The 18,929-nt window shown below is 39.7% G+C and overlaps 1 protein-coding gene across 1 annotated transcript in view; it reads right to left on the bottom strand.

Moving 5' to 3' along the window:
* Positions 1–18,929, bottom strand: part of Cntnap5 (contactin associated protein family member 5) — a 976,150-nt gene that overhangs the window by 565,584 nt on the left and 391,637 nt on the right. The gene's annotated exons all lie outside the window — the stretch shown is intronic.

Below are 18,929 nucleotides of genomic sequence, written 5' to 3'. Positions count from 1 at the left end.
AGAAGTGTGCATGCTTCACCAATCAGACCTTTGCGGAAGGACAGCAACAAAAACCCTAGTGTCTCTGACATAGCTCTGATGTGGGTTACAGCCCTAACCCAGACTTTACAGTTCTTCTTAAGTACCAAATATTTTACTTTATTTTTCTGTGATTGACATTTACTTGAAAATAATCTTACATTCTGAAGAGACAGTGGTTAAGCATGCTTTCTGCATATCTCACTACCCAGGGCCAGTGTGGTCAGGGACCTTAGATGAAAACATAAAATCACCACTTTACTAAGCCAGAGTAATGTCTAATTACATTCTTGATAGTTATCCTTGTTCTTTATGATATTCCCCTCTATATCATCCATGTCTAGCTACATTTTATGAATAAAGAAAGTTGTAAGATATGACACCTAAAAATTTAAAAAGTTAGCCTTAGCATGAAGTTCCAGTTTCCAACCTGTCCATACTCACTGTGTACTATAACATAACTGACAATCCCCTTCTTAAAGGAAATGGACTTTGCTGAAATAATTGTGAATGTTTTTTTTTTTGAGGCCAGTTATTACACTATGCTTGTAACATCATCATCACCGTTAAAAAAAATAACAAAAACAAAAACAAAAACAAGATCTAGCGATAGAAGGAAAAGATAGGAAGAAATGAATCTTCAAATCAGTCACCCAGTAGTTAGAAATTAGACTGAGTTTCAGCTCCAAGACTTCCAATTCTCTGATCCCAAAAATCACACTTGTTTTAGTAGTTTCCACTCCCTAGCTATGCAGTCAATGGGTTTTACAGGAAGGAACCAGCACAGTTTAATTCTGTTCATTTGTGATTGGTGTTTATTTGAAAAAAAAAACCCCATGTTCTGAAGAGACAGTGGTTAAGCATGCTTTCTGTGTAGCCCACTACCCAGGGCTAGTGTGGTCAGGCATCTTAGAAAAAATATGAAATCACCACTTTACTAAGCCAGTGGTGTGGGAGGTCCTTCTGTCTATGTGTTGCTTTTATTGGTTAATGAATAAAAAACGGCTTTGAGCCCATGATAGGACAGAACAGAGCTAGGTGGAGAAAACAAAACTGAATGCTAGGAGGAACAAGGCAGAAAGAAGAGAGAAGGCATGGAGCTGCTTGAGATAGACTTGCTGAAACTTTGCTGGTAAGCCACAACCTGTGGTGATATACTGATTAATAGAAATGGGTAAAATTAATATGTAAGTGTTAGCCAATAAGAAGCTAGAGCTAATGCACCAAGCAGTGATTTAATTCACATGGTTTCTGTGTGATTATTTTGTGTCTAAGCTAGCCTGGTGGCCAAGAAGAACAGCGACCTCCCTCATCCTACAAGCCAGAATAATGTCTAACTAGATTCTGAATAGTTATCTTTACACATACAGGTAAGTGAAAACCCCACTCCTCATCAAGGCAATTTTTTCTTGTAACAGATAGAGAAGCCATTACAGAAAAACACAACTGGTCAAAGTGCAGGGAAAGTTGCCCAGTCCCAATAGATGTACAATGTAACTCCAGCACCAAAGACTGAGAGAACATTATGGAAGTGATACAAGAAAGATTGTTAAGAGCTATAGGAACAACAAGTTTCCTATAAGTTTAAGTCATCTACAAATGTCAGGAAAGCTACAACCATGAACTCTCAACCACATGGCTTCCTAAATGAGATGCAAACAAGCAAAGCACCCATAGATGTGTTAATAGGAGAGGGGGGAGTTCCTGAGGCTTCAGCCGTAGAAAAGAAAGTACAGGCCACTGGTTATCACTATAAAATGTTTAGTCCTAAAATCAGTTATATCCAGGTTACTGAATATGTTTTATACAAACACACATACTTGTAAGTACACAAAAATATGCATACAATATGTATATTTTATACAATAGTCATGTGATATATAATATATATGACCAATTTATAGAAAAAGAGGTTACAAATTTGAGAAAGAAATGGGGTAGTACATGTGACGGGTTGGAGGGAGGAAAGAAAAGGAAGAAGTGATATAAATATATTTTAAGTTCAAAATTAAAAATAAATCTTATTAAAAAATATTTTCTGTACAAGTGTAAAGAACATAGTTTGGATTCCAGTATCCGTATGATGAGTTTGGCATGGATCAATTCACACCTGCAATCCAACACTAAAGGGGGAAGAGAGAGTAGTGTTGCTGGGACTTGCTGGAACTAGTTCAAACCCAAAAGCTTTGAGTTCAGCAAGAGAGGCTGCCTCAAAGGACCAAGACACAGAATGACAAAAAGGCAAACACATGAACATCTCATCCAGACTCTGTGCATTTGCATAGACAAATTTATATGAATACAAATGTACACATATACCACACACACATATATGCTTCATATGTGAAAATGTGCACGCATGTGTGCACATGCACACACATATACACAACACTCACGCATGTGCACAAAACATAACACAAGTCCTGAGTAGTCTACTTAATATAAATGTACACATATACCACACACACATATATGCTTCATATGTGAAAATGTGCACGCATGTGTGCACATGCACACACATATACACAACACTCACACATGTGCACAAAACATAGCACAACTCCTGAGTAGTCTACTTGAGTTATGTCTCATAACCTTCATCTGCATGACTATTTAAGACTTATATTTCATTTCTGCTGATGGAATACAAAGGCTTAAACCTCATCTTGAAAGAGAGAGAGAGAAGGAGAAGGAGGGAGAGAGGAAGGAAGGAAGGAAGGAAGGAAGGAAGGAAGGAAGGAAGGAAGGAAGGAAGGAAGGAAAATAAAAAACAAAATATCCATAAGAAAACTCATCAGTTAAACCTTTTAAAGCAGGCTATTTGGTATCTGTGTGTTTATGCTGAACAAACGTTCCCATTGAACATGCCAAGACAGTTGTCTCTCTCCCATTGACAGCCTGTGAGCTAACACTCAGAGGTCTGTGTTTCAGAGTCATGATTGTCCTTTTCAGCTTCAGTAAACTGTAGAGAGTCCAGCTACTCATGTGCAGTGACAGTTACAGTAACCAATAGAGATCTGATTCCCTCCTAATGGCCAAAGTAAACACTAAGAAAATAGATTTTGAGATGCAGAGAGAGAGAGAGAGAGAGAGAGAGAGAGAGAGAGAGAGAGAGAGAGAGAGGTGAGAGAGACAGGTATAGACAGAGACAAAGAAAGATTCCTGAAGAACATACTTGTGAAATTACCATTGTTTGAACGTATATTGTGTGTTCTAAAGTAGGGATTTACTGATACCTGTTAACCCCATGCAAATATTTGAAAACCAACATCTCTAAATACTATCCTGAGGCCTGTCTCTCCGACAGGGCAAACTAGAGGAAAATAAATTCTGGAAGCTTGGAGCTATTCACAAAGGCATTGTCTTTTATTTGCTAAGATACCTTTAATAAGGTATGAGGTGATTAGCATGCAAACCGCAGAGTTAAAGCTGATATGCATAAATGCACTCCAGCTTGCTCGTTCACAGCTGCTCTTCTGTGGCGTGTGATAAAGTCGATTTCCATCAGGCACTCAGATAATGGAAAGGAAGAAGTTTTGCCGAAGCGAGGTGTTGGCCACTCCCGGTGACTGAGGAGGATTGTAAAGCATTGCATTTTAGGAGATAAAAGGGAAGAAAAAATCAAAACATTGGATTCTCCTCTAAATTCTAGCTTTCTTTTAATTCATGATAAATGAACAGAAACATATCTGTTCATTTTAAATGAACAGAAACATATCTCTTATTTTACAGGTCAGTCACAAGTTTATTCTAAAAGACCTCTCCCTATCTGAGGGTCCTGTAGAAATGTACTTGTAGCTTTGTGGATAGTGGAAAGAGATGTTTGATCCATGTTATATTTCTCTGGTATGTAACAGTTTCCTCTGGGATTAAAACATTCTATTCTGCAGGAAGCTCCTCAAACAGAAAGGAACTCAAAAAATAGCTCCAAGAAGTCCCTGGACCTGACCAGAGTAACTCCATGCACTAGGCCCCTCCCTGTGGAGTTAGCAATAACACCCAAAATCCATGTTCAGAAAAGCAGAGCCAAGCTTCAGAGAAGACACTCCGACCAGAGCAGCTGGCTGGAAGACAGCAGAAGGCAGCCAAGCTGCTGAAAAACTGTAGGTCAGCTGAGGAACCTGGAGAGGACACTTTCCAATGTGCTGAGCTGCCTGCTGCTTGTGCAGTGCGTTGGGCTGCAGCCTCCCGGCGCTTTGAGCTGTCACCCATGGAGCTAGGCCTTGATGGTGAGTCATTTATAGTCCTGTAAACAACTCCTCCTCTATACTCCTGTAAGTAATCCCAATAAAACCCATTAGTTTACCAAGTTGAACTGGTAGTATCTGTACTTTTGTCTGTCATCAGTTGCCTGTCTAAAGTAAACAGACTTCTGTTACATCTCCCCAAGAAAAGTTTTGTCACACACACCCCATAGCATCCTGCCTCCTTTTTCTGGTTTTGGCCTCCATAAAAGGAAGAATACAAGAATTTCAGGAAATGATATGTCTTAACTGAAATGGGTACAAGTTAATATGATTCAACTTGCAGATGGTGTAAAAGTGATACTGATTCGGTAGAATCTGCACATCCAGTGGTAATGAGCTGTGTGGTCCTTTCTCCTGAGTGAGTTGACACTGCCGCCAGCCACAAACATAAACTGCTGGCACATGGTTGATGAGCTAGGTGTCATTTGTTGCATGCACTTATACTGTGGAGTAGACTTATCAGGATGCAAATTTCTGAAGGATGTGTAGACAGCTATCTGGGTATTATGCTTGTGTTCATAGGTGGGTTAACGATACCTATGCTGATGGGACCAAATTAGGACAATCAGGCACTCATGCCCATCCTTTACCTCTAGGAAGCACCCGCCCCGATTGTTCAGATAAGGGACTATCCCATGTATGACATGCATGCTAACTCCCGTGTCTCTCTTATTAGAAACATCTCCATGGAATTTAGCATTTTCTTAGTACTACACATCCCTGGCCCAGCCTCTGACACTCATGATCTTGCAATGTAAAAGACCACCTGGACAGCTTACTCTTCTTCTTCAGTTTTGTGACCTCAGCTGATAGACACCCTCCTAGTCATAAGAGAAAACAAAATAAAAACAGAAGTCCTAGTATTGGAGACTTTGTTGTTAATTTATCTGCATTGAAGTTATTCTCCATGCAAATCTTATCAGATGTAATGTTTGCAGATACACCTTCTAGAACTCCATCTTAATTTAATACACGTCCCTTTATGTTCCCAGTGACAAGAAGCTATAAACTTAATGAAAATTACATCCTACCCAAAAAAGGTTGAGTGTAATGATTTAATTTATTCCTTCATCTACTAGAGGTGCCATTTGAAGAATAACATGGAGACCTAGACAACAACACAAAAAAACAACAAGCCATTCCTCGGTGTGTGGGACCCCAAGACAACGGAGCTTCTAGATTCCTCCCCTAACTCTCCTTCTCAAGGTTGCTAGTCCTAAGGACAGGAGATGGGGCAGTCGGGAAACTGATTCACATCCAAGGGGGTAGGAGGTGGGCCAGTAAGGAAAGTGATCCACATATAAGAAGTAGGAGATGGGGCAGTTGGGAAAGTGATCCACATAGAAGCTTGAGAACCAGAGTTCAATATCTTGAACCTACGTAAAAAAGTAAGCACAAAAGGGAAAATGTGTAATCATAGCACTGGGCAGGTGGTGAAAGAATCCTTGAAACTCGTTGGACAATAGCCTAACTAAATTTGATTGGCAGACTCCAGGTTCCGTCTCCAAAAATAAGGCGTAGAGATGGTTCAGTGGACAGAGACTTATACTCAGCCTTAGAGGCATGAGTTTAATCCCTAGATACTAAAAGTTAACAAGAGGTAGCTGACTACTGAAGGTTCTGACTCCACATATGTGCTGTGGTAGATACACCTGGACACAGATACACATAAGTAGATAGATGATAGATTGGTGATAGATGATAGATAGATAGATAGATAGATAGATAGATAGATAGATAGATAGATAGATGATTGATAGATAGATAGATAGATGATAGATAGATAGATAGATAGATAGATAGATAGATAGGATAGATAGATAAAATTTAAAAGATAAAAAACAGTTGAGAAAAACATCTTATGTGAACCTCTGACTTCTGTGTGCTATTTGCAAACCTGTGCACACACAGGTGCACATGTGTGCACACACAAATAAAAAGTAAAAGTGATTATTCATTACCCTATTTCCTTATCATTTATCTAGCTTTATGAACCATCATGATTCCCTAGAATTTATTTTTACTATCTTCTATCAATAACTTAAATTTAAGTAAAGTTCTTTGGACATTCAAAGTTGTAAACATCAAAAAAGGTTTATTAACAAGGTGATATTGAAGTAGAAGTGGATGATGCCTCAAATCACCTTGTCCCTGACAATACAACAACCTTTGATTTGTAAGTAAACTTCTTTAGTAAGCTACTCCAACTTCTTTTCATACCAATAATAATCTTGTCAGCTATACAAGCAATGGATTAGCTTCCTCATGATAACTTGTGTTAGTGTGTGGTTCAACTGTTCCTACAATATAAATAAACCATGTCCGGCAACAGTGCTGGTTATTTCATTCACTTTATTCCTAAAACAATAAGGGAGAAAGGGTTCATTTCTATGCAGAGTTAGAAAGGTATCATGCCCATTATACATGGCAGCAGGAACAGAGAGACCTGTGGTTACATTGCATACAGAGTTAGGAGGCAGAGAATGAACAGGAACATGGTGAGGACTATAGAGCCTCCAAGCTAACCCCCAGTCAATAATCCACTTCCTCCAGTGAAGTTCTATCTCCTGAAGGTCCCACAACATTCTCAAACAATACTGCCAGCTGGGAGTCAAGTGTTCAAAGACATAGCTTATGGTGGAATGTTTTGCATTCAAACCACAACATCAACCAAGGGCCAAACAGATATATGTGTTTTTGCCCATTAATTGGGATGATTCAGACAAGTAGTTATTCATAAAAGTTAAAGGCACATTGGTATTAAAATAGTGAATGCCAAAACCTTCCATTGCTGTTGAACTTTTACAGCTCCAGTTGTGTGGAGGATACGATGTGATAAAGTGATTGTTGACAAGCATGTCTTATGTCTATGTTTCCATCTCTACACTGCAAGTGTGACACCAATATGCATGCAGATCTGTCATATGCTGCACACTTGGGAAGACTGAAACACTCACTTAGCAAAATTAGGCTTTGCACAGTCAACTAAGGAAAGACAATGCCTTTGCCCTTATGAGAAACAAATAGAAAGCTTTCCTCCCTACTCAGTAGAAAGCTACCGTATCGAAGTTGAAAGCAGGGCTAGGTCTTCTATTCTTAAATCTAGAGATTTCTGTAAGGACTAGGCAGAGAGATAAAAGGGAGCTCACTTATGTGTTTAAGGTAAGACCCCAGAGCAAAGGGGGTAATGAAAACCAAGATAGAAGCTTGGCTAAGCTTGTTAACCAATTCACTGGCAATGGCTCCAGGGATGTGATCCTGCTTGTATGCTTGTGTGCCTGACAGTGGCTCCTGAATGTTGCCACATGGCAAATGAAATGTATTAGATATGAATGTGTGTATATATAAGATTTTAAATCTATCTGTCCTCTATCTCCATCTAGTATTTACCATCTATCAGTTATTGTGTATCTTCCTGAAAGCTACATGAGACAGGATTTCTTAGCATCACAATGAATACCTGCAGAATGGACAACAGAATGACACTCGGGATGTGTGCTCTAAGATTCTGAGCTGCTACTATGGAGGTTGGTGTACAGGGACAGTCTAGGACCACCTGCATGTCAGATGTTTAAATTAAGATTCACAACATAGACAAAGCTGCAGCTGTAGCCTCCTTGTCTTTGATAACTTTATTGGGTTTAAGCTATTTGGATAAACTGAGTCATAAATTTTTATATTGATACTAAGAGGTTTGTGTCTGGTCTTCTAAAATAAAAAGTTGTTTCTGTGACAATCACTCCAGGATAATTAGAAATTCAATAGCCTTGTTAATAATAGAAAACAGGACACTCACAGAAAAGCTGGATGTAAACTTGTTCAACGGGTCCCCTTGGTTACCCTAGGACAATGCTAGCTCTTAGATGCCCTACTGTTCCCATTTCACCTTGGGACCTGTTCCTTGCCTTTGCAGGAGACAGCATTAAAGGCTAGATATAAACTTGTTCTGTATTTACCTTCAGAATGACTAATTCAGTTTCTTTATTAGCTTTAATTCAAAATCATTACAGAGTATGGAGTTGCAGTCTTGTAAAAGCTGCTAACTTATTATAGACTGTTAAAAATTACAAGTTGGTCAGTCATCCTTAAATTACTGATATGATTAGTTACAGAAATAAGTCTTATTTAGTTCCCTGGATATATTTTCAAAGTCAAATTTAAAGCAAGTAATAAAAAAACAAAGTTTTTCTAATCAGACATACCTAGGCAGCCCTCATATTTCAGAGATCAACAGAATATGGCATTTAGAATAATAATTTAAAAGCTTATTACATTAGACAGAGACTCTGAGATCCTAGCAGTAACCCAAGTTCTCCAAAGAAGATTATAAGACTCCATGAGGTCACCACCTGGATGACGATGACGCTGACCACCGGGCAAGATGACCTCCAGTACAACACTGGCTTCCAGGACCCAGTCCAGACTGTGGACAAACAGCAGGACCTTGGAGAATTGATTGCACCACTTTTGCCTCGACAAAATAAGGTCAGTCTTTTCCATGTCTCTTTTCCACAGAAAACGAAAAGTTCACCTTATGGGCCTGACTTGGACAGTAAGACTGCTGTTCTGGGTATTTCCGCCTCCAATTCTGTGGAGACCTGGGTATGACTAACTGTATATGGACTCTTATCCCTGACATTTTTAATAGATTTAAAAACTGTTAGGTCTGTACTCAGATATACTTTATTTATTCTTCTGAGATCTCTGATAGAATTAATGGCTAAGGCAGTGATAATGCCAGTTTAACAGCAAAAAGGTTCCAGATTCTTCCACAAAGCCAGCTTGTTAATGCATTAAAAAATGTTTTAAGATCTGAGAATATAAAATTTCATAAGCTTGAGGGTCTAAAAATGACTTAAGATATAAATACATGTTAAAATATAAAATATGTTTCTAATTTCTTCCCCTCTTTATGGTAATTCTAATAAGCTAATTCAGCAATGATTACTTACTTTGTGGGTCACAAGTTCAAGATTTTAGATCTATTCTGGTTGCCATTTAAATGTAAACTTAAAGGTGTTTAGTTTTTAGCTAAGACCCAAAGGAATGAGTGTTCCTTCTGTTTACAGATGCCTGTTGTCTGCTCTTTTTCTACAAAATGGGTTTTTCTTTAAGTAAATAAATTTTAACTTCTGTTCGTAGTTTAAACTTATCTCAATAGGATTCCACTTGGCTGGCAGATGCATCTAAGCATCAGTTGCTGGCTACAACCTGCTCTAAATGGTGGCAAGCCTTGGACTTCTTGAAAGATGATATGAACCAGTCCAGCTAATAGGAACACTCCTGGTTCCTTCAAAGAAGTCTGAAGAGTGCCCTATTGCCTAAGCCCCCCCCCCCCACTTTGGGCTAGCCTTTCAACCTGCTTGGGCCAGGATAACAATGCCTTGATGTCAGCTTGAAGTAGTTGCAGAAAGGAATATGTCATCCCATGCCCCCTGTCCAAAATAGGTTGAAAGGCTGACACAAGAAAAAACTCCCTGGCATGGGAGACAAGATAACTACCTATAGTGCCTATTAATACACTAGGTCCAGAGCTGCCAATTAATTTAAGTAGTTCCATGCCTCCTTAAAAACCAGGGACAAGTAAAACCCAAGATTGGGTCCTCTCCTCTGCTTGGGAAGGGGGAAATGTGGGGGCCAGCCATGATAAGCTAAGTAGGAACAGGTCACCCAAAGGAAGTTATTTATTTCCAACCATTATCACCTGCAAGAGTAGAACTCATCCCTCGATAAATTTAATAAGAGGTCCGAGTCTCAGTAGTTTACCCTAAGGAAATGCCTGGCTGCAAGAGGAACCACAAGCTGAGTTACCTGACCCCCACCCAAGAACAGACCATTCAAGGGAAATGCCTAACATTCCAACCACTGTAGATAGGATCAACTGTCAGTGCACCTTACCAGGACACCCCTAAACAAATGTCAGTTAATCAGGGGTCCCAAACCTCAGAAACACCTCACCCCCACCTTTACTACTATAAAAACCCAATTCTAATTGAGCTCGGGACTCTTCAGTTATTCCAATATGTTGGACATATGCGGCAAACTTGACTAAAATAAAAGCTCTTTGTTTTCACATATGGGACTTGGTTTCCTTATTGGCTTTTGCAAGGACTTCGTGGATTTGGGCATAACTACTTTCTCATGGAGCACCTTACAGAATTAGTGTTCCTTAGAAATGTGGACATATTGTCATAATGTGAGAATTCATTTACACAATTTTAAATCTTTTGTAAGCATTTGGAGACAGTCTTATATAGCTCAGGTTGGCCTTAGATTTCCAATCCTTCTGCTCAGCACCCGAACTAGAATACCCAATAGGTATGTGGTACCTGAAATCTTGCTCATGACTTTCAATGAAAAATCAAGGGATAGGAGTTCTAAGACACATTCTTAATGTTGATTCAGTAGTAAGAGTCACTGGAATGTCATTGCAACTAGAGTTTCTTCCATTCCCACTGCTGACCACAGGGCTCTCCATTCTCAAACTAGAGTGCTGTCAAAGAGCAAATAAACCGTCAGCGTGGAAGAGTCCACATCTCCATGCTAGCAGCCTACCAAGAGGGCGCGAAAAGAATCTCAAGGTGTTGATGGGTAGTACTTGTTGTTTCTTCCTTGATGGCATCTCAAGTGTTTACCATCTAGCAACTATTATGTGTCTTCCTGATGGTGATGATCAGCTTGCTAACTCCTCCGGCTAGACATGACTACAGCATGGTTTCATGGTCTTTTACTTGCAATTAAGCAGGGGAAAGGCATGCCTGATGCTGGTTTCATGGGGACCAAAGGATGACCAGAAAGCTACTTTCACTATATTTTTAAGTATTTCCTCCCAGAACTTTTTGATTCATGCCCAGCTATCAGTGTCTGTTTCAGTAAATAAGTCCCAAATTGTTGGTCAGGAAAGGAGTTTCCTTCAAAGATCACCTAACTTTCATGAGTGAGAATTTTGAGGGGAGATAGCAGTCTCGTTGGAAACAGAGCATAAAAGCTGATAACACTTCCTTTTCACTGTCCTGAAATTTGGCTCCCAGAAGAGGCCATGAAGTTTGGTGTCAGCCTTTAGTACTCTATGGGACAGACCAAGCTGATCATGATCTCCTTGCTCCTGCTCTCATTTTCATTCCAGTGTTCACTCGACTTTATTGGGCCCAAGGATCTGGAAAATTATGAGTTTTTCAAACAGTGATTTCCCCCATAGAGAAATTACAAACAAACAAACAAACAGGATTTGCAGTTTTGAAAGAGATTTTTGGAATACAATGGAAGAAAGAAATAAAAGAAAAGAAAGAGAAAAGGAGTCAGGGAACATTTGTATGCCAAAGGAAGTAATTTCTGATAACAACTTTGCTGGTAAATTGGCAGCTGTTTGCTGCAATCTTTGAGGTTTGGCCCTGAGTGAATGGAAGCCAAATTAAATACCTGGCAACATACTTTTGACAGTAGAAAAGATCACCTGTAGTGCTGGGGAGACAGCCGGTGCAGTAATGGTTACTGTGTGAGCCTGAGGACCTGCATTCCATCCTTAGGACCCAGGTGCACTTCTATTACAGTGCTGGGGACAGAGATCAGAGGATTTCTAGGGCTTGCTAGCCAGCCAGTCAAGTTGAGATAGTGAGGAACATTTTCAGTGAGAAACGAGGGTGATATCCACCTCTGGACTTCTCTTGTGTAACAGGACAAGACGGGGCAGAAGTTCCTCAGTCTTGTATTCTTGCTGAGGCAATTTCAAGGTTAAGGAGAATCTGATCTCCTTGATGGAGAATCCAGCGGAAAATTACCCCACTCAGTTCTAGAAATCTAAGGTCAAAATGCCACAGCTAAATTTTCCCAACTTGTTAACAGAACTGCTTGCTTGTGAAATCCGTGAACACTTTGCCTACCACAACACAGCTGCAGAGAGAGAGAGACCAGAATATGTCTTTTTGTTTTTGTTTGTTTGTTTGTTTGTTTTGCCTTTAAAATCATCTTTCTCTAAATGCTGGGGGCTACCCGTAGGTCCCAAATACCTGAGTTTAGTCATGATCATCTGGATTAAAGGCTTGCATTTGGCTATAAACAGTGTCTGATTGCTCATCTCTGGTGGACTTCCTGTGATGTAAGCATACCTGTACTTATGCATGTGAATTCATAAACATATGGCCAAAACACACATGGGGAGAGAGAGAGAGAGAGAGAGAGAGAGAGAGAGAGAGAGAGAGAGAGAGAGAGATTCACAGAGAGAAAGAGAAAGAAACAGCAGAGGGCGGCAGCAGTGGTGGAGGAAGAGAAATGGGGAAAATAGAGGGTCTTTCTAAATGCTGAAAGAAATGCAGTCCTTTGGTCTGTAGCTGGTATCACAGAGCTATTTCTTTGGAATACATGTTAAGATGTACATGTGAAGAACTGTTGCTGTTTTACCAGTATGTCTACAAATGACTCTACTTTACATTTCATGTACCTTTCTCTTGCTAGAAACCTCCTGTGAAATGTCACAGATTGTTGATGTCATAATGAAGTAAGAAGTCATTGAACTTTGAAAGGAAGTACCATTGGAATTTACCCATGACTGTTTTCTTATGTACAACTTCAGGATCTCCATATTGTCTCTGAGAATCCTTTGCAATCTGTGTTATCTCATCTATTGAGCAAAGTTAGACTCTTGGTGGAATGAGCTACGTAAACTTGATAAGAGTTCTAGAACCTGGTAAGAGTCTAGCATTGGAGGGACCAAGGCAGGAGACTTTAAAATTCCTGAGCAGTCTGGGATAGAAACTGAGTTTGAGACTAGATTGCTCTAAACCCCCTACCTCAAAAAGAGGAGGAAAAGGAAGAGAAGGATGAGGACAAGGAGGAAGAGAAAGATGACAAAAATTATCATATCAAATACTACTACATTTAATTCCTGGAATCAAAATATAGTTCTGGGGAAGGTGGACATGGATGTTACTGTGTCTCTAAAAGTTTATATATTGAAACCCTAGCACCCAGTGTCTTGGTATTAGATAAGCTTTGGGAAGTAAATTAGTTTTTGAAAGTTCACCCCTTGTGCTAGGATTAATTTTGTCACTGTGGTGATTTAAAAGAAAATAGTCCCAAAGGGAGTGGCAATATTAGGAACAGTAACCCTGTTAAAGTAGGTGTGATCTCCTTGGAGGAAGTGTGTCACTGTGGAGACAAGCTTTAAGGTCTCATATATGTTCAAGATATTGCCCAGAGTTTTAGAGCACTTCTTGTTGTCTGCAAGATGTAGAACTCTCAGCTATTTTTCCAGCGTAATGTCTGTCTGCACACCACCATGTCCCACCATAATGATAATGCTCTTAGCCTTTGGAAATGGGAGGCACCCAATGAAATCGGTTTCCTTAAGAAGAATTGCTGTTGTTACATTGTCTCTTCACAGCAGTAGGAAATCTAACTCAGACTCCTCATAGCAAGACAGTAGCTGTCCTCTGAAACATTGCACCCCAAGAAATTAGAGTTCCCTCAGATGTTCACTGTGAGGGGAAGAAAAGACCTGGTGCCAGCTGGACGAGGAGCTTGTTTCCCATAGGGAAATGTCACACCGTGCTGAAAGGACTTGAGCAGAACTAGCAATGCAATGCGCAAGGCCACACCCTGACCAGGACTTCATTTTACCTCTTGATTTCTATTTAAGTGTAAATAGAAGACCCCTTAGTTTGAGAAGCAGCAAGGTCTTTGACCCCGATATGTGGCCACACTAAAAAAATCTACTTACTCTACTTTTAACCACTGCTAGTTTGTTGTACCTACATGGGCCCAGACACTGGCACCCACAAATCTGTTATTGATGTCTTTCAAAATGAAAAGGGGCGATATCTTCCTCTCTTGTTTCCTCTGCTATCTTCCATCTTTTTCTCTTTCTTCCTCCACCATACTAGGACACAGGAGAGGAAAGCTGTCTGCAGATCAGGTAGTAGGTCCTCACCAGATATTGCATTGACGAATTGGTCTTGTTCTTCTTGACTCCAAACACATGAGAAATAAATTTCTGGATTATTTTGGTCTACCCAGTCTACAGTGATTAAGATGACAGATCTTTAAAATGACCAATGTACACTGAATAACTTTGAAATCTAAACATAAAAAGCCCCACTATACATACTTAATGGCAAAGAATGTCCATGGCTTCTTTTATTAAGGCAATATTGCACATTTTTTTCTACATGTAGAGGTTGAGGATGTACCTCAGATGGTAGACTGTTTGCACGAATCCCTGGGTTTTATCCCCAGCAATGGAAACAGGCATGGTGGTGTGCATCTAGAGCACTGGCATTCACTCAGGAGATGGACAGAGGGGGATAAGAAAATCAAAGTCATTCTTGTCTACATAATGAATTTGATGTCAACCTGGGCTATATGGTAGCCTGTTCCTATATTCTAAAATACCTAAGGACCTTCAGCAATGCAAATTCAAAATGCCCTAAGACTCAAAAAACTCCCTGATGTCCTGCATTAACTTCTGTTCAGCAGCAAAAGCAGGATTCTTTATTCTTACATTGACTGACATTTAGGCTAGAGTTTACATAAATTGAAGCAAAATGCCCAGGACTGTGATATCACTTACAAGTATATGCCAAATGGCCTCTACTGGTTGCTGCTGTTGTTGGCAAATTCTCTGAGGTTCAGAATCCATCCATAAAAATAATAGTATATTTACTCAGCTAAGAAAGTGTAAGGTTTTCTTCCACTCCCACAGCTACTTGGAGCATCCACGGGCAGCTATTTATTTAGAGTAGCATAAAACTGAAAATAAGAATCTGACATTGGATTTAAAATAGCAAGCTATTTTTAAATTAACAATTTTTGGGGAAATTATTGCTTACTGTATCCTGAATTTCATTTGTGACTTAAAACAAAGTTATAGAATATTAAAAATTTGAAAAGAATAAAAACAACAGCAAAAGCAAGACCAAAAAGATGCCCTAGAACTGAGAATTGATCAGACTTTTCCAATTGCTTGCAACAGTGCTTCCTCCACTGGCATTAATCATGTTGTAGGCTGTTGCTCTCCACAAACACCAGAGGGATCAGGAGGCTGCAGAAACAGTGCAGAGGATTAACACTGGATAGATGTGTTCACACCATACCACAGTGAGGGGAAGAAACACTTGCATTCTGTCCACACTTCACATCTTTCTCAAACTTGAACAGTGATTTTTCACACAATTCTTAGTGATAATTCAACACATGGCCTTATTTTTCAATTAAGAAATTTTGCTGGCAGCTCAAAGCTGTTCTGAGTGCCAGAGTCCTTGACTATTCCAGGTGACAACTTATTTCTTCTCTTCTTCTTTCTATTCGGAGGTGTGTGTTCACATGTAGTAGGGGCTGCGGGCCTCTTCCCACAGCCCGGCTCATGGTTGCCTGGCTAGCTTATGCCCCAAAATAACGACACACAAACTCTATTCTTTTAAACACTGCTTGGCCCATTTCTGTTCATGTATGTAGCACCCCAAGGAGCGCTTACCGGGAAGATTCTAGCCTACGTCCATCCTGGGTCAGAGCTTCATCGCATCTGCCGGGGAGAGGGGAGCATGGTGCATGGCGTCTGCTCCAGAGAGCAGAGCTGTCGAGTCTGAGCTCACTTCCTCTTCCTCCCAGCATTCTATTCTGTTCACTCCACCCACCTAAGGGGTAGCCTATCAAATGGGCCAAGGCAGTTTGTTTATTGACAAATGACCTTCCTCCATCATTCACACATACATGTGTGTGCACACATGGTGCTTGTGTGTACATATGTGTGCACATGTGTGTGCACGTGCATGTGTGTATCCATGTGTGCGCACATACACATGCCTGTGTGTGTGCATGCTGAGTGCCTGTAGCAGCCAGGAAACAGTGCTGAATTTTTTGCTTCAATCACTTTCCACTTCATTCATTATAACATGGTTTCTCAAGGATCCACTGAGGCCACTATATTGGCTGTCCTGAGAGTCACAGAATATGTCTCCAGCTCTTAAATACAGGAATTCTAGGTGTTCTGTTTGTTATTCCTTGCTATGATAAAACACTGATCCAAAAAAACTTGTGGCACAATGAGTTTATTTCAGTTTACACTTTACAGTCCATCATGAAGACAAATAGAAACAGGAACTTAAGAACTGAAGCAGAGTCCATGGATGAATGCTGCTTACTGGCTTGTTCCTCATATCTTGCTCAGCCATGATTTTGATAACCCTCCCCTTTTACTAGGATTACGGGAAGAACAGCCTTAAAAGGAAGATCTAGTCCACCATGATTTCAGGGGGCTAGGGCGGAAAAGGACCATCTTATCACATGGATATGTTTCATGCCTCATAAATATTCACACTAATGTCTTTAAAATCCATAACACAGGACCCACTAAATTGCTACCTATATTGAGGCAGCCCACTCCAATCTCTCTTTTTAGTATTTGTTTTGCTTAACTTTGCTAAATAGACTTCTGTTTTAATTTTCTTTTTACTTGAGGAAGTTCCTCTTCTCAAGAGGACTAGAAGCAAATGTTAGTGTGCCCTGTAACATTAGGACCACAAACACATGCACACACATATACATATAGACACACCCACTGACACATATGTATATATACAAACACATACATGCACACACACAGACATCCACACATACACAAACACCTAGACACACACATGCACAAGTGTGAATATATAAATGAATGTTTATAACTGCAAAAGAGCCGGGCGGTGGTGGCACACGCCTTTAATCCCAGCACTCGGGAGGGAGAGCTAGTTCCAGGACAGGCTCCAAAGCTACTGAGAAACCCTGTCTCGAAAAAAATAAATAAATAAATAAATAACTGCAAAACATTTAATGCAAATGGTAATAATTAATGTTAATATTAATCAAAATAATACATTAAACACATTAACCATAGAATGCTTACATACTGCTTAGAATAGTTAAAACAGTATGAAATTCTAGCATAATATGTGATCTTTATAAATGTTTACTACTTTAATTGCTAGTTCCACATATTTAGTTAACTGTAATTATTCTTAACGCACACGTCAAATACTGGCTCCCTTATTAAGCAGTTCTCAATTATCCAGGCAAGTGAGGAAAACAGCTATTTATTCATCTAGAAAGCACTCCAGGGAGAAGTCACATCAGTCTCTGTCACATCTTTGCCATTGCTGGGACTTTTAGAAATGGAGAAACTAAAATGTAGAAGTTGTGCACAGTGTCCACAGTGCTGCTGGGATGTCCTCCGTGCTTAGATGTTTGTTCCTGTGTAAGTCTAAGTCTCCATCATCCCTGCTCAACGGTCTTAATTCCCAGGGGGCTTCTCCTTGTCTCTGATGCAGTAAATACTTTACAATTCTACCATTATTCTGAAAACTTTCTATTTTTAGTTATAGTTATACGTATGCCAATGTGGTATTCCTTATAAAAGAATTATTATCATGAGAGAATTATTCACGTCAAATCACATGTACACACACACCGGCACACTCACAGGCTTCTCACTTGTGTTCAGTGTCACAGATTAAACATTCTCAGCATTTGACTTCACTCCACCACAACACTGTCTGCTTCCTCCTTAGTTCATTCCTAAGTTATCTGTGTGTTTATCTGAGGATATTTGAGCTTTATTTATGCTATCTTGTTTCTGGAGGGAACTCAATTCTCAGAAGACTCTTTCTACCCAGCATTTAACATGGGATAAAATACAGGACATATTATTAAATATCTTGCTAAGTCCAAAATACATAGTAAGTAAAAGATGCAACATGAAACCATGACACATTGATAGAAAACCTAACATGAACCCACATAATGAACGCATTCATCTCAGAAAAAGCACACCATCAAGAGTAAGAGCAAAGGTCAACCAGGTAACTGTACTCTCATCTCTACAGCAATGAATCTAGTCCAGATGGTTTGTGGTTTGTGTCTCTGTGCATCGTTTTCCTTCTCTGTTAAATGGGAGTAAAAGACCTGGAGATGCCAGAGGAATATTATAAAGATGGTAGGAAAAACTCATGTGTTGCTGGTCCCCTGCATCCAGCAAATACTCTTCATGTTTAGTATCCATCTTCTCATTTCTGTTGAGTAAGAATAGGTTCGACATTGGGTCACTGTATCCATAGAGATCTATGCCATTATGCCAGGAGCTGTGCTGGTGATTCTAGCTCTGCAATAAATCACTTATTTCTCTCCAGTTTTGTGTTCTTTATTTTAGGATTAGAAAAAGCACAAAATGGAACTAACAATTGGGTATTTTAAATGTGTGAAATATGGCTAGTATTCAATATATAGTATAACAAAGCTATTCAACTCCAATATACCCTGAGCATCTGAAAATCTAGAATTACTTGGCGCTTGAAGGCAAGGCTACTTTTCATTCCTACGTGGGAAGAAATCACACATTGTTTAGCGAAAGATAAAACACAATGCTTTGGTAAACCTAAGCAAAGTCAAAGTGTCATCCAATAAAGCAAAGCCAGAGACAAAAAAAAAATAGTCAAATAAATCAGCAAGTGTTATGTAGTAGGTAAGGCAGTGGTACACCTAGCAGCATCTGATGAACTGTGAACAAATTCAAAAGTAATAATCAGTATTAGGGAGATGGCTCAGTAGGAAGAAGCCCTGAGATCAAATCCCTAGGTCCTATGCAAAACTGAGATATGCCAGTATACAGCTGTGATCATGGGCCAGCTACCC

The sequence above is a fragment of the Chionomys nivalis genome, chromosome 5, assembly GCF_950005125.1.
Source record: "Chionomys nivalis chromosome 5, mChiNiv1.1, whole genome shotgun sequence".
NCBI classification, from domain to species: domain Eukaryota; kingdom Metazoa; phylum Chordata; class Mammalia; order Rodentia; family Cricetidae; genus Chionomys; species Chionomys nivalis.
This window is presented reverse-complemented; position numbering and strand designations above follow the sequence as displayed.